Here is a 24,701-nt window from a genome sequence, read left to right as displayed (position 1 = left end):
AACTTAGCCAAAAGGAAAGGTTTATAAACTAGAAAAAGTTTAACCTCAGGCAAAATTGTCATTTCTTTAATAAGACATAAACTATTTTTTCTGAGACCCTCCAAGGACCGACAAATCCAAAATGTGGCCCTGCAAAGGATTTGAGTTTGAGACCACTGATATAGAGAGTTGCTGGCAGTCTGGTAATAGGCACGAGGTGATATGAAATTAATCAATCCCGGATTAGTAGCATTACCCTGGTTATACCAGTTCCTTTACATTTTAAAGCTGTTTAGGATGAAGATCCAGAGTAATTTTCTGAGATTATTAGACCATATACCTTGTAAGAGCTCTTCAGTCACCCAAAATGTCTTTCAGGAAGTGCATTTAACTGTGAGAGACCGTGCTTTTTTCCGCAGTAAGATCAAGTCTATGGATATTCACTATTACAGAAAAAGCTGAAGGCGCACTCAGGTTATTTGTACGTCAGATGCCATTCTGTACTTTGATTCTAACACACACAGAATAGCAGTGATATTTTCAATCACCTGCTCTACCTCTCTTCATAAGGGAGGTGTTCCATTCCCTTGATCATTTTGTCACCCTTCTTTGAACCTGTCCTTCTTTCTCAACATCCTTTTTGAGATGGGGGTAACCAGAACTATACCCAATACCCAAGATGTGTTTTGAGGCATTCTTGACCCTTATCTATAGGGGTTAAGGGAGGGTCAAAGTATAAGGACCTTACTGGTTTTGGTGAGACTTGCTGCATACCAACATGACTTGTAGAGATCAAAATGCTATTGATAATCCTGTCTGCCGATAGAAACAAGTTCAAGATCAATTTATTTGAAATACCACAAATATGGGAAAAATATGCTCAGCTTTTAAGAGTGGTCGAATTTGGAACAACAATGAAGCAATCTAACTGCAGTGTTTTGGACTAATTGTAACCAGTGCAACTGGTATTTCGGTGACGGGTCAAAAGTGCGCGAGGACAAAGGCGTGCCGACAACCGAGCACGGACAACTGAGCGCAGGGCTTAATCGCGCCGTAGAAAACCCGTATTTTAAAGGGCTCTGACGGGGGGAACCCCCCCCCACTCTACTTAATAGGGATCGCGCTGCCTCACACTGCCATGTTGGGGGGGTGAGCAATCGAGCTTGGACATTACAAGAGAATACGAATAAGAATATGAAGAGAACTTTGTTGAGGAAATTTGACAGAGAGCATAAAAAGAAGATACCACCTTGGAAATACAGGAATGAAAACAAGTATTGTCTAATACAACGCCTAAGATTTTGGTTGTTGATGAAAATTTTAGGGGAGCTCCCTTCATAGTGAAATAGTGGTGAATTTCTTGAAGAAAAGAACAGCACTGTGGTTTTTTCAGAGTTAACTGAGTTTATTGAATGTGAGCCAATCTGCAATTATGTCCAATTTTGCAGAGATGGATGAGTAAGTTGATTGCAAATGAGTCTCGATTGGGAAAATGAGCTGTATGTTGTCTGCATAAATGAAAAATGTGAATCCTAGGGACTGTAAAACAAGAGTGAGAGGTGCAAGAAATATATTGAAAAGTATTAGGCCTAAAATGGAGCCCTGCGGAACACCTGATTGAAGTAATCGGGAACTAGAGAAAGTATTAGAGTGGTGGACAGAGTATGTACGATCAGTCAAGTATGACTGAAACTATTGGAGGGCAGAACCTTTGACATTTATTTCTTCTAAGCGATGAAGAAGTATGTTGTGATCCACCAAATCAAAAGCTGCAGATACATCAAGAGGAAACAGAACTGCGTCAGAATTGCTATCCAGTATCCGCCTCATGTGGTTTAGTATTCCCAAGAGTATATGTTCTGTAGATGTAGGCGAAAGCCTGTCTGGCAGGGGTGTAGTACGTTTGTATTTGTGAGGAAATCTGATTGAATAGCAACTGCTTTCTCAATGATCTTGGAAACAAATGGCAAGTTTTAAATTGGTCACAATGTTGGGGTCGGAACTTTGGTTCTTCAGAAGATACCCTTCCCCAAACAACGCGTTAGAAGAAGTTCCATGTTGGAAAAAATGCATCACCAGCAGACTGTCTTTGGTTATTATCTTCTCTCAAGTCAACCTTAGGCTTTAGCAAAATTTAAATCTGCCAGAAGTGACCTTAAATAAAAAAAACAATTGTTAAGGATCACACACCATGCCATGTGGAAACGGGCAGCAAAATAATGTCCGTGTATGCCAGACCCATTCTGCCATCAGTACTTATCCTAACTTACTAGAAAGTTCTAACTCCTAAAGAAAAGTATTTGGCTGTTGATCCCAAGTATAGGCAGAATGCCAACCAGAAACCCTACCAGTGGAGAAATTCAGTGCAGTGTCCACTATCACTCCTTTGGTCTGGCAGAACACAGTCTAGAAGACCTGAATGGCAGAGATCCCACTTGATACTGACACACTGCGGCTCTGGCCATGGCCAAACCTTTCAGATATACAGGTGTAGAAGTCAGTACAGATGCACAGGTGTGAAGAATGTGTGCAGGTGGGAGGGGCTCCAGCACACATTAAGGATTGAACTCGGAGCATTGTCATTGCAAAATAATCAGGTTAGAAGTGCAGCCGACTCCTTATCTGAGGAACAGAAAGCCAAAGAAAAACAGAGCCTGTCACAGACAATAACAATTGAATCTAAAGTCTCATCTCACGCCACTCCTAAGACCAGGAGCTCTGCAAACTGCACACAAAAGAAATCCTTAACTCACTGAGACAGCCCAAGGCAGAAAGGCACCAGTAGAGGAGAACACTTCATTATTTGCTACTATTTATTATTTTTACAGTCCTCCCTGATCTGAAGGGCAGATGCAAGAACTTTCTCCTTCTCCACTCTGGGCCTGCAAAACATAGAATACAGATAGCAAAGTACAGCAATGTGTTAACTGAAAATCCTTCCTATTGCAGAGACCTCACTGGATCTATGGAGACATTTACCTGTACATGTATTTCACGTGGAATGCAATCTGGTGAGGGGAGCTCCCCTAAGGATGATATAATGACCCATTTCCAAGGCTGGAGAGCTCAAGAGATTGAAGGGGGCTATGCTCTCTGGTGCTTCTTGGAGGAAAAGATGGACCTTTCTTCCCAGTGAGATACTCGCCTCTGACCAGCTGGAAGAACCTGAGAAGGGATTTGGTTGGAAGTTGGAACAATGTTCAAAAGAGGGCGACTGCTCAAGAAGGCATTGCTGAGACTTTGTCTTTGGAAGGAAGGCAGGATGTCCAAAGGTTGCCTAGTGCTGAGGACGGAGACAACCCCTGGGGAAAGTAAGCAGGCCAAGGTGTGAGTATGGAGGGGAGAGTGTGGCACAGTGCTTAAAGCTACAGCCTCAGCACCCTGGGGTTGTGGGTTCAAACCCGTGCTGCTCCTTGTGACCCTGGCCAAGTCACTTAATCCCCCCATTGCCCCAGTTACATTAAATAGATTGTGAGGACAGACAGGGAAAAAATGTTCGAGTACCTGAATAAACTCATGTAAACCGTTCTGAACTCTCCTCGGAAAACGGTATACAAAATTGAATAAATAAATAAAGGTCTCTCTCAAGTTAGATCTGAAGTGGATTTTGTGCATTTTTTTCTCTACTTTGACTATATTTTCTCTAAACATTGAAATTTTGGAGTGAACATCATTTTTCTTTACATAAGAAATGCTCTACTCGGACAGACCAAAAGGTCCATCAAGCCCAGTATCCTGTTTTTAACAATGGTCAATCCAGGTCCCAAGAAGTAAAACAGATTTAATTCTGCTTATCCTAGGAATAAGAAGTGGATTTCCCCAAGTCCATCTCAAGAAAGGCTTACAGACTTTTGTTTTAGGAGATAACCCAAACCTTTTTCAAACCCAACTAAGATAACTGCTTTCGCTACATTCTCATAGAAACATAGAAAGATGACGGCAGAAAAGGGCCAAGGCCCATCAAGTCTGTCCACTCTATAGACCCTCCCCTTAAGATTAGCCAATGTTTTGCCCTGACCCACGTAGTGATCCCACATGGGCGTCCCATTTATTCTTAAAATCTGGCACGCTGCTGGCCTCGATTACCTGCACTGGAAGCTTGTTCCATTGATCAATCACTCGCTCCGTGAAGAAATACTTCCTGGTGTCGCCGTGAAATTTCCCGCCCTTGAGTTTGAGCGGGTGCCCCCTTGTGGTTGAGGGGCCTCTGAGAAGGAAAATGTTATCTTCCACTTCTATACGTCCAGTGACGTATTTAAACGTCTCAATCATGTCTCCCCTCTCCCTGCGTTCCTCGAGAGTGTAGAGCTGCAAATTCTCCGGCATAGAATTACAGAGTTCAATTACACGTTAAGTGAAGAAATAATTTCTCTGCTTGGTTTTAATTCTACTACTTAGATTCATTGCATGCTTCATAGTCCTAGTATTTTTGGAAAGAGTAAACAAGTGATTCACATCTGCCCTTGCCCACTCGACTCAGTATTTTATAGACCTCTGAGCTGTTTCTAGGGCTCCGGCCGCTTTAGCCTTTCCTCATAGGGAACTGGTCCCATCCCCTTTTCTAATTCTGCTACATCTTTTTTAAGATTCGGCGACCAGAATTGCACACAGTATTCGAGGTGCGACAATACCATAGAGCGATACAAAGGCATGATAACATTTTCATCTTTGCCTCCTTTACTTTTTAACATTTATAGGACTACTTTAAAGAACCTTAATTTAGCTGCTGCTGAAGCAATTTTTACATATGCGGATGGTATTTTTATTCTATTAGAAGTAGATCCAAAACTGAGCAACTTTGATCTAAATATAAATTCTCATATTTCCAGACAAAACTATTATGGTTTGGACCAAAAATTGAAGTTACCTCTCTCTCTAACTTTGAATTCTGGAGAATCTTTGAAATTGAATTTTCGTGTAGAGTTATGGGAATAATATTGGACTCTTCTTTATCATTTCAATGTCAAGTTAATCACCTTTCAAAGAAATGTTTTTTCAGCTTACGAATGGTTAAGGAAAGTTAGACATCTGCTTCACCAGCAACATTTTGCGGTACTGGTGCAAGCTATTATCCTAACTCAATTAGATTACTGCAATTCAATTTATATAGGCCTGAGTAACGGGAATGTACAATGGTTAAAACTAATCCAAAATACGGCAGCAAAGCTAATATTTGGAAAGAGAAAATTTGATCATGTGTCTGTCTCCTCCTTTTGAGAAATCTTCACTGGCTCCTTGTCTATCTTAAAGTACAGTTTAAATGCGCTTCTATGGTTTTTTTAAATCATACATGGGTTATTTACATCTTTGATTCTTCTATCTTTCAATAATCAGATCTGATTCAAGAAACTCTCAGAAATTTAAACTGTCCTTTCCATCTTTAAAAGAAATAAAATCTATTGGTAATATTACTTGATCTTTCTCATATACAGTCAAACCTCGGTTTGCGAGTAACGTGGTTTGCAAGTGTTTTGCAAAACGAGCAAAACATTCTTGCAAATCGTGACTCGCAAACCAAGCGTTGACTCGATTTACGAGCACACCCCCTGAGAACCGGCATCGCTCCCCTCCACCACCCCCTCGCTTGCAAATGCCCCCCCCACCCGCCCAAACAGAAACCTTACATCATCAGGCACTGGCATGCAGCCCACAGGACGTGCCGGTGAACGAAGATCCTTCCTGTTGCCTGGGCCTTGAGAATCTTGCTACTCTTTGGGAATTCTGCATGGAATGCTGCTACTCTTTGGGGATTCTGCATGGAATACTGCTACTCTTTGGGGATTCTGCATGGAATACTGCTACTCTTTGGGGATTCTGCATGGAATGCTGCTACTCTTTAGGGTTCTAGAATCCTTTCTTACTCTTTGTGATTCTGGAATGTTGCTACTCATTGGGTTCTGGCCAGGTACTGGTGACCTGGATTGGCCATTGTGAGGACAGGCTACTTAGGGCTTAATGGACCATTGGTATGACCCAATAAGCTATTCTTATGTTCTTTCATTTAACATGCAATAGACGGTCCCAGCTCAGAAGAGCTTTCAATCTAAATTAGACAGATAGGACATATAGAGTTGGGGAATTTCTTGAAGAGAGAACAGGATGGACATATGTAATTTTATGGTGAGTGGGAGTTAGAAGTTGAAAGCAACCTCGCAAAAGTGTTCCTTTAGCTTGGATTTGATACTGCCAGAGACGGAGGTTGACGTATCAACTCAGGAAGTCTGTTCCAGGCATACGGCACAGTGAGATAGAAGGGACGGAGTCTGGCAGTGGAGGGGATGGGTACAGAAAGGAGAGACTCCCCTGATGAACGGAGTTCACCGGGAGGGGGGTGGAGGGAACATAGAGGGAGAGAAGAGAGACCCAATGGTCTTTATCCAATGCCATATTCTGTGTTTCTATGTTACACTCAAGGTCAGAATACAGGCCCCTAAATGACATTCACACATTTCCACATTACCCAACCACAGATTCCTGTGCGTGTCCATCACAAAGAGCCCAGCCCACAAGTTCCCTTTCCCCACACAAAAGGAAGCTGAATATAAAAATGGAAATAGGATCCCTTAACAACCATCCATCTCACCAACCTATATCTAATTAATGCACAAAGCCTCTGGCTACCCAGAGGAAGGAGCAAAAAGCCAACTCTGCTCCATTCAAACCATAAAGCCAGGGCAACATTAATCTTGTGCGCTAAGAAGGGACTGGGGAGATGGTACGAGCACTCATTCATCAGCCTACAGAAAGCTTTTCTTCTCGATCACAGACGGCACTTGCAGTGGGGGGAGGAAGAGGAACCCTCACCATTAAAACCCAGTCACCGGGACACCACAAAATACAGTTCAACTGGGAAATCTCAGAACTGACAAAAAACCTCACTCCTCCCAAATTGCTCACATGGGGAACGATAAAACAGAGAAGGATGTTAGGAGTTAGGAGGTAAAAGCAGTCTCAGGAAAGTGGGGTTTAAGCTCTCCCCCCCTTCCTGTCAGTTTCTTCTTCTAATCAATTCATCTCACCACCCTCAATTTGTGACTTTAACTCCTTAAATGAGGGTCGATTCACAAGTCACGGCAGCCATCCTTCCTCTCTCAAAAATGCGCCAACACTGGAAATCCACTGGAAGCAACCCCCCCCCCCCCCCCCGATGCTCCTGTGAAACATCCCTGAGAGACGACCCCCCTCAACACCAACATACAGTTCTGCCACTCTACCGCAGTCCTTTCCTGAAGCACCCTAAGACCCCCCACCCATACACAACTCTACCAACGTACCTCTCGCCCAGCCTGAAGCACCCTCTACTGAGACCCCCCCCCCACAACACCAACATACAGTTCTGCCACTCTACCGCAGTCCTTTCCTGAAGCACCCTAAGACCCCCCATCCATACACAGCTCTACCAACGTACCTCTCGCCCAGCCTGAAGCACCCTCTACTGAGACCCCCCCCACAACACCAACATACAGTTCTGCCACTCTACCGCAGTCCTTTCCTGAAGCACCCTAAGACCCCCCCATCCATACACAGCTCTACCAACGTACCTCTTGCCCAGCCTGAAGCACCCTCTACTGAGACCCCCCCCACAACACCAACATACAGTTCTGCCACTCTACCGCAGTCCTTTCCTGAAGCACCCTAAGACCCCCCATCCATACACAGCTCTACCAACGTACCTCTCGCCCAGCCTGAAGCACCCTCTACTGAGACCCCCCCCACAACACCAACATACAGTTCTGCCACTCTACCGCAGTCCTTTCCTGAAGCACCCTAAGACCCCCCACCCATACACAACTCTACCAATGTACCTCTCGCCCAGCCTAAAGCACCCTCTGCTGAGACACCCCCCCCCCCAACACCAACATACAGTTCTGCCACTGTACCTCACTCCTTGCCTGAAGCACCTCCTGTTATTCCAGTACTAACACCTCCCCTGACTGCTCTGACCAGTGCACTCAACTCCTGCCCTGCTATTTCAGTCTCAAGACCTCCACATACAGCTCTGGCCAATGCCCCTCATTCTGTCCTGCAGTGCCCCCTACTGTTCTAAGACTGGATACTCCCCTCATCACACACAGCTTCGCCAATGCCCCTCACTCCCCTCCTATTCCAGTAGTGAGGCTCCCCTACACCCCACAACTAGCTCTGCCAATACACCTCATTTCTGCCTTGTAGCACCCCTGCTATTCCAAGACAGACTCCTGCACACATAGATCTGCCAGCGTACCCCAGTCCGAGTCTGCAGCACCCTTGTTTTACTGTCGCTGCAGAGCGAGAAGCAATAGTCGAGCGTGCCTGTACATGGAAAGACAGAAAAGGAGAAGGGGAGATTGATGAGCAAGGCAGAAACTCCAGCAATGCTGCAGACAAACCTGCCCAGAATATTAAAACGGACAGAGTTAAACACTTGCACAGAGCTCACATCTCAGGAAAAAAAACGCATGCACACTCGTACACAGACTCATAGCACCAACCAGACTCCTTCCTGGGGGGGGGGGGGGGGGGAGGACAAGATACGTCCACACGCAGCACCAAAACTGGCTGAACTGGGTCAGGTCCTTAATAGTAACAAAACACGACCCAGACTAGTGCAGATGGCAAATGCCCCTCATTCCTCCCCCTCCAAACAACAATTCCTACTAAGTCTACTCAGCTGAGAATCAGCCTCTGAGCTGATCACACAACCACTGCTCCCTACTTGCTTATGTCTCCCACTCTTCCTCCAGAACCTCTGGAGCACAAGGCTTGCACACGATTACCCTGTGCAAGGTCACACCTAGGAATTCAAGGTCACGTGGGCCCGACTGCAAATTCACCTAGAGTGAATAGAAAGGGGTACACGATGGACCCAGCAACAGCAATGTGATGGAGGCTTGCACAGACAGACCTAAATCTAGCAAGGTGAACACAACATAAGAACGGCCATACTGGGTCAGACCAATGGTCCATCTAGCCCACTGCTTATTTCTGTTTTACTCGTCTGGAATCCTGCCAGGCACTTATGACCTGGATTGGCTACTATTGGAAACAAGATACTGGACTTTATGGACCTTCAGTCTGTCCCAGTATGGCAACTCTTGGAGGTGGTGGAGACAGAAACTGTATCTGAGTTCAAGAAAGCTTGGGACAAGCATATAAGATCTCTAAGGAAGAGGAAGGCGGACTGGACAGGCCATATTGGTCTTTTTCTGCTGCATCACATGCCATCCTCGAGAACCGACGGCACAGCTAGTCAGTGGACTGGACCAAAGACGCCGAGTCCTCTAATCCGTTCCTGCAGACTTTAGACATCATGACCCAGAAGCACTGAAAGAAAGACTTCCACATACCTGATCTAGAACACTTTCAAGCTCCTCCCAATGTCCAGAGACCTGCCACACTGCAGCCACAGTGACCTCTGATGGCAGGTCCTCTCCCCGACAGGCTGGGGGTTGCCATAGAAACCCACAAGCTCCAACACGACCAGGATATTTACCTTCCTTTGGGAATCCTGCTTTGAATTTTCCTTTGGTCACTTTGCACTTATCTTGTACGGAAGGGAAAAGCAAATTATACTGTGGGTGGGGGGTCAGAATAACTCTTAGGTATCATGGGTATAGCGTCATATGCAAATCAGCAGGGCCAGCCAGGTTCTGCAAGTGCCACTGCTGATCTGTGCTCACCACTGCCCACCTTCCAGCCCCCATCTCCCAGCCCAGGCAAGGGAAGAGGCATGGCGGCTTAGAAGGCATATCTGAGTCACTGCAACAGCCAACACAGAACCTGGTTGTGTCTGTGTGCTTCCCCTAAAGTGTAGCCATGGAGCATGGCACCAAGACGTGTCTCCTGACATAACAGCAGCCATACTGGGTCCATCTAGCCCAGTATCCTGTTTCCAGAGTGGTCAAGTACCCGACAGAATCCCAAATGGCAGCAACATTCCAAGCTACCGATCCAAGACAAATAGTGGCTTCCCCTGCGTCTGTCTCAATAGCAGACTATGGACTTTTCCTCCAGGAACTTGTCTAAAACTTTTTTAAACTCAGCTATCCTAACTGCTGTTACCACAAGTTCCAGAGTACAAGAACATTTCCACCTATTTGTTTTTAAAGTAATCCTATGTAATTTCATTGAGTGTGTGCCCTGGTTTTTGTACTTTCGATTTCACTCTTACCCATCCTTCAACCTCCCCAGGTTATGTGTTTTGTCTGTCAGTCTGCTGCAGTGCACCAGTAAGGGGAGAGTGTGGCACAGTGGTTAAAGCTACAGCCTCAGCATCCATGTGACCCTGGGCAAGTCACTTAATCTCCCCATTACCCCAGGTACATTAGATAGATTGTGAGAACCACCAGGACAAACAGGGAAAAATGCTTCAGTACCTGAAAAATCTCATGAAAACCATTCTGAGCTCCCTTGGGAAAACTGAACAAATAATCAGAAGCCCCCTCTCCCCCACTAAAGGCAGCTAGAGTCAGAAGGCTGTCACAGAAGCCAAAGTCTGCCCCCCCCCCCCCCTACCGCAGATGGTTTGGTCCTAAACAGAGAAAAGCTGGACCAAGAAAGAAGACCTAGTACGTATACCACAGAGCAGTCACCGGCATCACCTGCTCTGAGTGGCCCAAGTCATCACTCAAGGCAGGCCCAACACTAGAACCCAAAGCTGCGTCTTCTGGGCAGGGGAAGTTAAGAGAGACAAAGATGAAGCAGTCCAGCACTAAATCCGCCAGCAGTCCTGTGGGACGGAGGGGCTGAGGCTGGCCTGAGGGCAGGACATGGGTGTGCCTAGGAAGTCAATGAGGAAGGGTTCAGGCAGGGGACAAGTACAGGCAACTTGAAAGTCCCTCAACACTAGTGTGGCTGAGGAAGAAGAGCTGACAGCGAGGGAAATTGGGAGAGGAGATGACAGAAAGAGTAGGGGAAACGACATCTGTAGTTCTCTTCCATGCCTGATGTGACTAAGACTTCTGAGGAAATTAGGAACCAACATCCCATTGTGGATTTAAGAACTGGTTAAAAAGATGGAAGACAGTGGGTTAAATGGTCAATAGTGGGGACCGCTGCTTTTTAACATATTTATCTGGGAATAACTAATTTGCTGATGACACAAAGTTGTTCAATTGCAAGAGGACCTTGTGAGACTGGGAGAATGGGCGTCAAAATGGCAGATGACGTTTAATGTGAGCAAGTGCAAAGTGATGCATGTGGGAAAGAGGAACCCAACGATAGCTATGTGATGCTGGGTTCTGTGTTAGGAGTCACTGCCCAGGAAAAGGATTTAGGTGTCATTGTTGAGGATATGTTGAAACTCTCAGCTTAATGTCCGGCGGCTGCTAAGAAAGCAAACAGAATGTTAGGAATGATCAGGAAAAGAAAGAGGAAAATGTTAGAATGCCCTTGTATGGCTGCACCTCAAATCCTGTGTGTAGTTCTGGTCGCTGTATCTCAAAAAAAGATATAGAGGAATTAGAAAAGGTACAGAGAAGGGCAACAAAAATGATAAAAGGGATTGGACAACTTCCCTAGGAGGAGAGGCAAAAGTGGATGGCTCAGGGGCGATATGTGGAGTGAATTGCTTTCCAAAAATACTAGGATTAGGGGGCATGTGATGAAGCTACTAAGAAATAAATTTAAAACAAACCAGAGAAAATAGTTCTTCACTCAACATGTAATTAAACTCTGGAATTCATTGCCAGAGAATGTGGTGAAACCAATTAGCTCAGCAGGGTTTAAAAAAGGTTTTGGATCACTTCCTTAAAGAAAAGGCCATAAGCCATTATTAAAATGAACTTGGGGAAATCCTAGGATAAGCAGCACAAAATCTGTTTGACTCTAGGGATCTTGTGATCTGGGTTGGCCACTGTTAAAAACAGGATCCTGGGCTTGATGGACCTTCGGTCTGTCCCCGTATGGAGTATTTGTGGGATGTGAGCTATAAATCTCCCTCTCAAAAACTGCTCCTCCTCAACAGCTCTGTTACAACCACTCAAATCCACTACAGCACAGAGTCCCCAGACTCAGCAGAAACCCACAGAGGTAATACCACCTCCATCACAACCACACAACACTTTCCTAATTAAAAGCACATCGCCAGAGCTGCTACAGAGCTGATCAGTTCTAGGACTAGTATTTGGATCATAACATCGCCCACTGCTCAAGAAGATCTTTGTGGATGACAAATGCTGCCTCCACTCGCTCTTCCAGAGGGACTGGGCTCTAATGCCTCACCTCGGGTTTGGAAAACTAGGATTCAACATGGTAACCAATGCTTGTTGCAGGTTTCCGGGTCTCGCTGCGTCTTTTGTCAGGTAGAAACCGATGTTTCGGCCACCATGCTGTGGCTTTCTTCAGGGTATGCTCTGAAGCCTGCAGTTTGACTTTGTAAATAGTGGGTTCCCTGACCTGCAACAAGCACAATGCCAGCTGCGGAAACCCTGAGAGCACCTGGTAGCTGACAGCCACTTCCAGAGTGAAGGCAAGACTTCAGCTGAGCTTTAGATTACAAAGCATTTTCCTCCTTGGATATCTCAGCCATACAAGGCTAGCAACAGGTTGACCTTCCAACAAAATACGGAGTGAGTAGCTTAAGGGAATGTCAGAGCACAGAGAAAACGGGGAAGGGGGGGGGCTCCACAGAACACGGCTGCATTTGGAGCACAGACATTGCTCCCATGTTCAACCACACTATCCCTGGTGACACTGTCAGCCCCTCCACCCAAGGCAAGAAGTCCCACATGCTACTCCAGGCCAGACACCAGCCAAAAAGCCTCAGATCTCTAAACTAACAGAATAAAAAAAATGCTTCACTCCAGTTTTCTACCTCGAGGACTTCATGAATTCCTCCACCCCTTCCTTCTATCCATATGGGCGACATCTTGGAGTGCTTTAATGTGATACAAACTAGAGAATGACACTGGGACAAATTTGGCCCCATCCCTGCAGGAACTCAATTCCCCCGTCCCGTTCCCGCGAGTTCTGTCGCTGTCCCTGCCCCATTCCTGTAAGCTCTGCCTTATGATTTTAAAGTGTTTGAGGCTTGTGAAGATGAGGACGGACAGGAAAAGAACTCGCGGGGGACAGGATGGGAAAATGAATTCCCACGGGGACGAAGAAAAATTTGTCCCCATGTCATTCTCTAATACAAACTATGCAGGACACTGGTCACAAGTCATACTTTTGCACTGTGAGCTGAGAAAGTGGACACAGTGAGTAATTGTGCACAGAAATGCATTTGAACAATAATCCGAAGAGGAACCCTGCAAGCTGAAATACAGGCGAAGGGATCATAAGAGCCAGATAACAGCACTCCCCCCACCCCACCCCACCCCCACTTGTCATGCCGTCACACGTTCCAGCCAGCCATATTAGTTCTAAGAGCACTCAACATGCAGAAGACACCCTTACAGCCACTCATCCAGCTGCTGCCGAGGGTTTGGGGGGGATGGGCAACACACTCAGGCGCTACACGGCATCCCAGCTCCGAGTTCAATTCACTACTGCACACACACAGGGATGGGACTTGATACACCACTTTTTCAGTGTGATTGGGTCAATGAAGGGTTAAGCGACTTGCCCAGTCACAAGGAGCTGAAGTGGGAATTAAACTCGCAACCTCAGGGTGCTGAGACAGCTGCCCTAGCCACTAGGCCAAGCCTCCACTCCAAAGGCACAAACTTTACATGGTGTCCTGGCCCCATGCTCTATACACTAATGCAGACACACAGATATGCCATGTGGTCTTTATCTGCCTTCATTTTTCTGTCTTTCAGGGATCCAATGGACTGATCCCAAGCTTTCTTGAATTGAGTTATATTTTTCATCTCCATCACCTCCAGCGGAAGGCTGATCCACACATTCACCACCCTTTCATCACACACACACACACACACACACAAGCATTACATGATGTCCCGGCTCCAACTCCCATGCAACACATCAGCACACAAGATTCAAAGCTGGGACTCCATGCAACGCTTCTGCCTGACTGCAATGCACTGATGCTGTCTTTGTGTATTAGAAAACAATCCTTCCAGACCGCAGAAGGTTCCTTCCAGAAAGCGCCCCACCCAGAACTGCTCAGCCTTTTTTCCTTTTCACTTGAAGGGCTGCCCAGAAAAGACACGTCAGTGTCTCCATGTGACACTGGCTGAACCGGGTGAAGAAGTCGGACAGACCGGCCTCCTCGGTAGTCGGCCATACGACTTAGCTGCATGTCTGAAATGAAACCGAAAAGTGCTCATTACTGTGCCGTTTCTGTCAGAGAGGAGGAGGAGAGGGAATCTCACATTTTCCTATGATGCGCTGTGTACGCGCCCCTTAGAGGGAGCCCTCTCATTCAGAAAAGCAGAGATGCAAAGGCAGCCAAAGAGAATATGGGATGTGTTCCCAGTCTGAGGTACCCCGCTGTCAGCTGTGTAAATCCGTCCCAGGGTCCAATTAAGGCACAGCAGTAACTCTGCAGAGTTCTGTCACCCCTGAAGAAAGAGAGCTTTAAAATCCACCCAGCGCATCAGTGCGTCTGTAAGCAGCTTATTAACATGAAACAGTCTTCTGCACAAGTGAACGCCCCACACCCGCACTCCCACCTCCTGCCAGTGACTGCACATAAGAGACAGATCTCATCTCGAAAGCATGACTTGTCTTACAGCAAAGGGCAGTACCAGTGGCATCAGTGAGCTCCATGGCTTTGTATATCACACATTATGAAATTAATACCACTTAACAATAAAATCTTAAGTCTCTAGACTAGGAATGGTGTATCAGGTTTAATAAAGTAAAGAGAGTTAAAATAGCCAGTCATAAAAAGGTTTGGACAAATTCCTGGAGGAAAAGGCCATAAACCATTAAGGCAAACAGGAGGAAAGCCACTGCTTATCTCTGGGGTCAGTAACATGGCATCTTGTGACCTGGACCGTGGGCTAGATGGACCCTGGGTTCTTACAGGCTTCATTGTCAGGAGAGGAAGAAACTGGGCAGGACAGTGACCACCCTAAGTCAGGGTTGACAGTAGGCTTCTAACTCAGGTCTAGGGAAGAGGTTTCCAAGCAGTTCACTCTTCTTTCTTCCCTGAACAGGGTGTGAACTTACACAGTTATCACAGCTTACTTTAACCCCCACCCTCTAAAGAAAGGTGCTTGTCTCTGTATGAAGGACAAGGACCCACCTCAACCCTTCCCCTCCCAAGTTCCCACACATTATCCCCTTCTTCCCTAGGACCACCATCTGTCAGTACAGGGTGCAGAGTCTCACACATGAAACATCCCTATGAATACAGTGAAATAGCAGCTGGTATAGGAAAGGAAGTATATTTTTCTGTTTTACATTCTAGAAACACTTGTAATTGCTCTATGGTGCAAGTTCCTTATAGGTACAATGTGCAGAAGATACAGCAGAACTAGAAAAAGTTCAGAGAAAGATGATGAAAATGATAAAGGTTTCTCTATGTAGAAAGGTTAAATTGGTTAAGGTCCATGAGCTCAAAGGAGAGACATAAGAACATAGGCAAAGCCTTTACTGGGTCAGACCAATGGTCCATCAAGCCCAGTAGCCTGTTCTCACGGTGGCCAATCCAGTTCCCTAGTACCTGGCCAAAACCTAAGGAGTAGCAATACTCCATGCTACCGATCCAGGGCAAGCAGTGGCTTCCCCCAAGTCTTTCTCAATAACAGACTATGGACTTTTCCTCCAGGACCTTGTCCAAACCTTTCTTAAAACCAACTACGCTAACTGCTCTTACCACAATCTCTGGGGCAATGCGTTCCAGAGCTTAACTATTCTCCGAGTGAAAAAAATTTTTCTCCTATTGGTTTTAAAAGTATTTCCCTGTAATTTCATCAAGTGTCCCCTAGTCTTTGTAATTTTTGACTGAGTGAAAAATCGATCCACTTGTACCCATTCTACTCCACTCAGGATTTTGTAGACTTCAGTCATATCTCCCGTTATCCGTCTCTTTTCCAAGCTGAAGAGCCCTAACCGTTTTAGTCTTTCCTCATACGAGAGGAGTTCCATCCCCTTTACCATCTTGGTTGCTCTTCTTTGAACCTTTTCTAGCGCCACTATATCTTTCTTGAGATAAAGAGACCAGAACTGAACACAATACTCCAGGTTAGGTTGCACCATGGAGCAATACAGGGGCATACATTCTTAGTATTGTTGACCATCCCTTTTTTAATAATTCCCAGTATCCTGTTTGCTTTTTTGGCTGTCGCCACACATTGGGTGGAAAGTCTCATCAGCCGATTTCTACCTCCGCTAAGAACAGAGAGCAAAGCAGGCCTTTAACTCTTCAGGGAATTCCCTACAAATGCACAAGTCCTCTCCTGCACATAATTCCGAAAAGGCAGGACCTACTCACATGGCTCTGCATCCCCAAACCCCATACCGAAATGGAGGAGAAAGGCCATACATCTGACCACTTCGCTGCATTCTCCTCTACGTTCCTGGGCCTGACTGCCTGTATGAACTATGCAGGACACCTGACAGATGTGGGATTCAAATAAGCGGAGGGGGGAAAACGTGTCCCAGCGTGCAGCTGCTCCATACCTGCTCCTGCCATTCAGGGGACAGAGTGCGAGCTGGGGGTGGGGAAGAGAGGAGAATTGAGACAGGACAAAGAACAAGCCAAAATTTGGTGACAGAGCTGCCAGATACTTGTGACCTGGACTGGCCATCACCAAGAGACAGGATGCTGAGTTCAAAGGACTTTGGCCCATACCAACGTAGCATATCTTAAGGTCTTATGGGTCCTGGTGGGAGACAGAGGGAGACACATAGGGAAGGAAGGATGCAAGCTGGGGCAGATAACAGGGGAGATGGGAAAGAACTAGGGGAAATGGAGAAAGTAAGATGGAGGTGTCCATCTGGTGAGGAGGCAGAGAAGACTGGAGGTTGAATTGGTGGGGGATCATGGGAGGGGGGAAGTTTAAAGTTAGAAAGAGAGTGAGTCGGACAAGGTGTAACCTGGAGAGCTAGACTGCTGCAGAGGGTCACATCGTACGAAAAGGGAATTCCAAGTTGCAGAATTTTACTTTTTGGGGGCAGAATTCTCAGTACTTTCTCTATGGGAAAAAGTGCTGTTGTTTTCTATCTACTGGACATAGGAATCTGGGCAGGGGGTCTTCATACACACCTTGGCTGCTCCCCATGAAATCATCAAATTATGTTCTCAATATTAGTACAGGGGTCTCTGCAGGGCTTGTGAGCATGCATTGTATCACTGGCCCCGCTTGCCATAGACAGTGGAAGAGGTAGCCAAAGGTATGCCAATGGCACCTCTGAAGTCTACTATTGAATCCAAGCCCACTTCCTCCTAGGGAACCCAGCATGGAAGATCTCCTCTTACTTTCCAGTACCATCAACACCAGCCTCAAGCTCCCTGTGGTCCTTCTGTACAACAGCCTGCCAGACACACACAACCATCCATGTAGTCCAGTAAGTCATCTAGCACTGCGCTTACAGGCCGCCTGACAGATCTAGCAGCTAATTAGCTGAAACAACGTGAAGCAACAGCAAATTAAGGATTTTCTGTGATGTCTTGAAGGTCAATACTGCCAATTCCAGACTTTGTTCCTTTCATCTAGCTGCCCTCTATGCCTTGAATAAATTACCCGAGTTTGTCTGCCAAACCCCTTCTCTTGTTTAAAAACAGACTGAAAACCCACCTTTTTGATATAGCCTTCAATCCATAACCCTACCCTCCTCTGCCCACCAACCTAGCTAGCAGATTAACCGTTCCCCTTAATTGTATCCATGACATCCTGTTTGTCTGTGTGTACGCCTGGTAGCCCCAAATTTAGAACTGCCTCCTGACCCGCTTACATCAGACCTCCTCCTATCTTCAATTTTGGAAGCTGCTAAAAATGCATCCGTTTTCATTATAGTCTTCCTATGATTCATAATGTCTACATTGCGAACCTTATTAATCTTCGGTAAGCCGCAACAATTCCCAGTTGACATTTGCGGGGTATAAGAACCAATATGGTAGGGTTTAGCCTCTATAAGACTACAGGCTGTAAGCGACCCAACCACATCACACCAGTTTTGGAAACACTTCACTGGCTACCAATACAATACAGGGCTACATTTAGAACTCTGTGATTCTCAAGGCCCAGAGTACTTGAAGAAGAGATCTCCCTCTACGCATTTGCAAGGTCACAGAGTCCTCCCCAAGGAGTATCCCTAACCATTTCTTCTCCAAAGAACATCATATGACGCGATACCCGCCAGCGAGCTTTCTCCAAAGAAATCTTTACAGTTCTTCAAATACAAAAATAAAAATTACGATATAGTGCTCAGTCAATTAACCACATCTACACCGGCATCAGTGTCTCAAGCTGGTGTTATACCCAACATCAAAGCATCCACCTACTAGCTACACTATATAATGATTACCAAAAGTTCATAAAAATCAAAATCACACTTATCTTATTCTTCGTCAGGTGACTGGAAAATCCTTAGTTAGCACATATTATCACACCCAAGTCCTGCTCTTCTTTCATGCACCAAAATATTTTAGTCTCTAACCTTTACCGTTCCTTCAGGTTTCTGTGCTCAAATGCATGACCCAGATTTTTTTTTTTTTCCATTTAGCATTAAATCTTAGCTGCCAGATTCTAGACCATTCCTCAAGCTTCTCCATCTGCCTCATGTTCTCCACACCATCATGGGTGTCTACCCTATTGCAGATTTTGGTATCATCCACAAAGAGACAACCCTTCAGCAATATTGCTTCCAAAAATGTTTTAAATAATCAGCCCAATAACCAAACTTTGCAGCACACCCGTTAACATCCCTCTCTCCTCAGAGTTAGCTCCATTTATCAGTACCCTCAGTTTTTCATTCAACCAGTTCCTAATCCAATCACTTTAAGGCCCATACCGAAAGTACAGACTGCCCGAGTCGTTACGTCAGGCTCCATCTCTAACAGTATTCAAATCCAAGCACTTTTTCAAGGCTGCTTTCAACTGCCACTCACTGATCATCCTGCAAGAAACTCCCCAACTCCCATATGTCCTGTCTGTTCAAATTAGATTGTAAGCTCATCTAAGCAGAGACCGTCTTATTAAATATCAAAGGTATAGCACTGTGTACGCCTTTCAGCACTATAGAAATGATAAGCAGTAGTAGTCATTTATTTGTCTATGTAAAGCCATGTCAAAAGCTTTGCTCAAATTTAAATACACTACATCTAGCACTATCCTTTCATCTAACTCTCCGGTCATCCAGTCAAAAAATGAGTCAGATTTTTCCGAGACCTGCCTTTAGTGAAACCATGTTGCCTCAGGTCCTGCAAACCTCACTATTCTCCGTTTTAGAAACGTTTCGATTCATTTACTCTCCAGAAGTCAGACTAACTGCAGCAGATTGTTTAGGCAAAAAAAAATTCCTTAGGCAGGTCTAGATATTGTCCAGAAACACAGACGTCATGGATGGAACATGGCCATATGGAGTCTGTACAGGAAGGATAAAGATGGCAGTCAGTTAAAGCAACACACCATCTCCTCATCAGGATACAGACCTAGGTCCTTAGGTGGAAGCCTTCAGAGAGCTTTTGGGTTAGACCCTTCCCCCCCCTGCACCATTCTAGCAGTCCTCCAGCACTTGCACTCTGTCCACATCCTTCTAGAGTTGTGGCTTCCAGGACAGGACATAATTAGGGCTTCCATTCTTAGGTGTTTCTAAATTATAAAGTTAGGAGGTTATTTTCCAGTTTATTTGGGTTTTTTGAATGTACAAAACATTGGTTTTAAATGTCAAGGTTCTATTGCTGGGGACTTTTTCTGATGGAATCAAATATGTGTCACTTAGGGGTCCTTTTACTTATGGTGCACTAAAACCGTTAGCGCGCCTTAGTAAATAGACCCCTTAGTGACAAAGAAAACATAGCAAAACCAGGTAGAGGACACAAGAAGGAGGAGTGAGACAGTCCTAGTGGAAGTTTAATATTTTGTCAGTTAAAACCTAAAATGAGAAGTGCTAGATAACCTCAAGATGAGTCTCCCTGATGGTTCGTACAATGCCATAATCTCCGCCTTTCCCTACTACGGTAGTTTTAACCCCTCTGGCTTTGGCTGCCACCCTTCTGCTCCGTGGCTATCAGTGGCTCACCTGCAATATAATGAGTCGCTCTGCACCCCCCAAATGTACAATTTGACTTTTTAAAAATTTAGATGTTTAATAAGTTTTCAAACAATAATACAGGTCACATAAACCCACACAATAAAGCACAAAACAACCTTGCATCAATGAACAGTATTTTCTTATAAAAACTTATCCGCCGAGCAGTCCCCCACTCCCGTCTTTCACCGTCTACTTGCTCAGGTGTGTCTACTTTCAACCTCTTACTGTCCTCCAAAAAAAGAAGCAATTATCAGTCCCAAAGATCCTGAACAGGACTACACTCTGGGCCCGTATTTGAGATACTCCAATACTCACATCTTCTGACATCTGTCAACCAGTTCACCATCTTCTAAATGTGACCTGCTGGATCAGAGCAAAGGTCCATTTAAGTGTCAAGCCATGCTCGGGTTTATTTATGAACCTTCTACATAGGACAGTATCAAAACGTTTCTTGAAATCCATGACGTCCAAACCAAATCAAAGAAAACTAAAGTACATTTGTCTGAATTTGTCTGAATAAATAAATTTTATATACAATTATTATTATCATAAACAGCACTTACGTTCAGTCAATAACACTACAAAATATATTTTCTCCCCTCCCTTCCACTACATCTGAATTTATTTATCTAAAAATGTATTGTCCGCAGCATCCAACAATTCTGCACAATTTTGTAATTATCAGACTAAAAACATATAAAATTTAATGAAGAAAAACACTTGATACTCAGTTTTTGGAACTCAATATGGGGATCATCACTTCCATTGTCCCACGATGTGGTCATCTGTGGGACATTGTTAAAAGCAGACTCCTTATCATTATGACAGGGTTTGCCATGCAAACGATCACCAAGAATTGGAACAACTGGGATAGGCTTAATTTTTCCTTTTGGTGGGAAACTTTGGGCTCCTTTTACAAAGGTGCGCTAGGGCCTTCACACGCGGAATAGTGCACGCTAAATTGCCCTACGCGCTAGCCGCTACCGCCTCCTTTTGAGCAGGCGGTAGATTTTCGGCTAACGCGCTAATCCAGTGCGTGCGATAGAAACGCTAGCGCCCCTTCGTAAAAGGAGCCCTTTATGTCTATGTTATCGTTATGAAAAAATGAATTCAGAAATATTGGGTCATAATAAACTATTCAAAACAACATGGGGTCCATTAACGAATTTTGTTAACTCTGATTAGTTGTAAAATGCCTTTATTTCCTATTTGATTTGCACACATACATCCAGGGAGGGTGGGAGGGATGGAGGGGGGAAATATATATTGTATTATTCCTTGATTGGATGTAGTGGAAGGGAGGGGAGAAAATATATTTTGTAGTGCTGTTTATGATAATAATAATTGTATGTAAAATTCAATGCACATTTTACTTGAATTGAAAATCAATAAAATAATTTTTTTTTAAAACCCTCTTCTCAAACATCATTTTTACCAGTTTCCTAAACTGCAAAACACTAGATGCCATTTATATCTCAATGGGCAATGCATTCCACAATATCATGCCTTGTACGATCAACATGGCATGACAAAAACCTGAGAATCTTACAAAATTCGTGGCAGGAACCTCGAGAAACATCTTATTCTAGGACTATAATGACCGCAACGGCTGACAGGAATGCACCACCGGGCTCTTACCCTTCAAAAGTCTAAACATCAAACACAAAGTTTTAAACTTAACACACGAGCCAATTGGTAGCCAATGCAGAGTCCACAAAATAGGGGCAATAAGATCGAACTCAGAAGCTCGTACAATCATTTGTGCTGCAGCATTTTTAGCTATTTGTAACGCCTGAAGTACCTACTTAGGTATAACGAATTGCAGTAATCAAACAGAAGAGTCAGCATGGCAGTAACGACTGTACAAAAATTATCTACAGAAAGATAATCCCCCAATCTACGCAATAAGCGAAGCTTGAAAAATGCACTGGATGCAACTGACTTTACCTGCGGCTTAAAAGATAAAATATTTACACTGATGAGAAACAGGGATTACAGCATTATCCAGTACTATCTCGGATGGAAACATGTCCAATTGCTTCTCACAACCAACACACAAGACTTTCCTACATTCAGTTTTACCTGATTCTGACACATTCAATCTTCAATTACCTAAAAACAATTTTCAAGAAACAAGATGCTCCATTAGTTCTTCTTTAAGAAGATTCTTGGATAATTTTCCCAGCCTACAATTTCCAACATCCTGCCTCCTATTCTCCAGTCCTGAAGAACTAGTCCATCAACAAAAATTTGTTGAGCAGATCCTTCAGCAGACTTGCTAGAACCTCTTTGAGCTACCTTAGGATCTTAGGTGTATTCTTTCTAGGCCCACAGCTTTCTCCACTTCCAGTTTTCCTCGTCCATAAATTCATGGCATCTTCCCTACAGTCAAGTCTTGCTCTCTTTGAAAAACTGCTTTTAGATTACTTCTCTTCTTCCACCCTGTCCTGACATTTCAAACATCTTCACCAGGCCTTATATTGCTCAAGAACCCCTCCCCCTTTCAATCTTCACTTGAGTAAAGCCTAATGAGAGGCATCCAGGTCCAGGAGCTCTCTATCTAAACTAGTTCTACCAACAAGATAACCTGATGCACATCCAGAAAGCTAAAATATTCCACCAGTACCCCTTTCCCTTCCACCAAGTGAATGTCTTTCATCATGTTCTGTCCTGTTCCTCTACCCGATGGGAAACAGTGGTCTACAGACCTTTACAAGTCAATCCTGGAGTACCCTTTGCCAATCAGGTTTTCAGGATATCTGCAATGAATAGGCATGAAAGAGATTTGTACACAATGTTTGCAAATTAATCTTATGCCTATTCATCGCAGATATCCTGAAAATTTGACTGGCAAGAGGGTACTCCAGGACTGACTTGGGAAACACTGGGTAGACCACCTCACTATAGATTTTCAGTATTGCATGGAGTACCTTGTCCGTTCCCCAGGCCTTCTTCCTATCAATCACTAATTTATAGGGTTTTTAAATTATTATTTCTTTGGCTTTTCTGCTATCTATACTCTTCCTGTACAGCAGAGGTTCACAAATTGTGAAGGTACTTCAGTCACTGACACAGCAACATAAACTGAGCACACCTGGGGATACTGATTTCGGCAGCTGAAGCACACCACCAACTCCTCGCTCCTCAGGCATCATGGACATCGACCTCTTTGACTAAACTAAAGCAAAGTCAGGCCCCTCCAAAGTAGCACAAGGTAGTCAAGGGGAGGGAAGAGATGTTGGATTGGAGGCACTGTGTGTGTGTTGGGGGGGTCTGAGAGAAAAGAGGGTATGCCAAATTGAGAGTGGGGTAAGAGGGAGAGACTCAAGATGCTGGACGACACCAAACTATTTAGTGGGGCTAGGACTATAGAGGAATGTGAAGATTTACAAAGGGACCTGAACAGACTGGGCGACGAGATGGCAGATGAAGTTCAATGTAGAGAAATGCAAAGTCTTGCACGTAGGAAACAGAAACCCGAGATACAACTACATGGTGGGAGGGCTGTTACTGAATGAGAATACCCAAGAAAGGGACTTGGGAGTAATAATCGACAAGACAATGAAGCTGTCGGCACAGTACACAGCGGCCACTAAGAAAGTGAATAGAATGCTAGGTAGAATCAAGAAGGGTATTACAACCAGAATGAAAGAAGTTATCCTGCCGTTGTATCAGGCGATGGTGCGCCCGCATCTGGAGTACTGCGTCCAATATTGGTAGCCGTATCTAAAGAAGGATATGGCGATACTCGAGAGGGTCCAGAAGACAGCGACACGTTTGATAAAGGGTATGGAAAACCTTTCAGGCGCTGAAAGACTGGAGAAACTGGGGCTCTTTTCCCTGGAGAAGCGGAGGCTTAGAGGGGACATGATAAGAGACTTACAAGATCATGAAGGGCATAGAGAAAGTGGAGAGGGACAGATTCTTCAAACTTTCAAAAACTACAAGAATGAGAGGGCATACGGAAAAATTAAGAGGAGACAGATTCAGAACCAACGCTAGGAAGTTCTTCTTCACCCAACGGGTGGTGGACACCTGGAATGCGCTTCCAGAGGGTGTGATAGGACAAGGTACAGCATTGGAGTTCAAGAAGGGATTGGACAATTTTCTGAAGGAAAAGGGGATAGGAGGGTATAGATAGAGGGTTACTATACAGGTCCTGGACCTGGTGGGCCCCCGTGTGAGCGAACTGCTGGGCATGATGGACCTCTGGTCTGACCCAGCAGAGGCACTTCTTATGTTCTTATGACTAAGGGGGATGGGACTTAGGCAGGGGGATTCTTCTGTGTATGAAAAAGTATTTCAGGAGTTCCACCATTATTTAAAAAAAAAAAAAAAAGTCTGGGTATCACCACTGTATAGATTATGGCTCCCAACGGCTATATTCATAGAAACATGATGGCAGATAAAGGCCAAATGGCCCATCCAGTCTGCCCATCCGCAGTAACCATTATCTCTTCCTCTCTCTAAGAGATCCCACGTGACTATCCCAGGCTTTCTTGAATTCCATCCATGATGCTCACTGGAAGGACCTTGTGTGACAAACCGGTATCGATATCTGCCTCTATTGTAAGCACTGGGAATCTAGATTTTTTTTTTTTGCTAAACCAGGGGGGAGGGGGGAGGCACGG

At 44.8% G+C, this 24,701-nt stretch overlaps 1 protein-coding gene across 5 annotated transcripts in view; it reads right to left on the bottom strand.

Moving 5' to 3' along the window:
* Window positions 1-24,701, bottom strand: part of ATP2B4 (ATPase plasma membrane Ca2+ transporting 4) — a 125,998-nt gene that overhangs the window by 83,401 nt on the left and 17,896 nt on the right. The window contains exon 1 of one of the 5 annotated variants that reach the window (XM_033919415.1): window positions 20,386-20,405. The exons of the other annotated variants lie outside the window; for them this stretch is intronic. The gene's annotated coding sequence lies outside the window, so the exon portion shown is untranslated. Of the gene's footprint in view, window positions 1-20,385; window positions 20,406-24,701 lie in introns of those variants that run through there. 5 annotated transcript variants of the gene reach the window in all.

This window comes from Geotrypetes seraphini, chromosome 13 (assembly GCF_902459505.1).
Source record: "Geotrypetes seraphini chromosome 13, aGeoSer1.1, whole genome shotgun sequence".
In the NCBI taxonomy this organism is placed as follows: Eukaryota; Metazoa; Chordata; class Amphibia; order Gymnophiona; family Dermophiidae; genus Geotrypetes; species Geotrypetes seraphini.
This window is presented reverse-complemented; position numbering and strand designations above follow the sequence as displayed.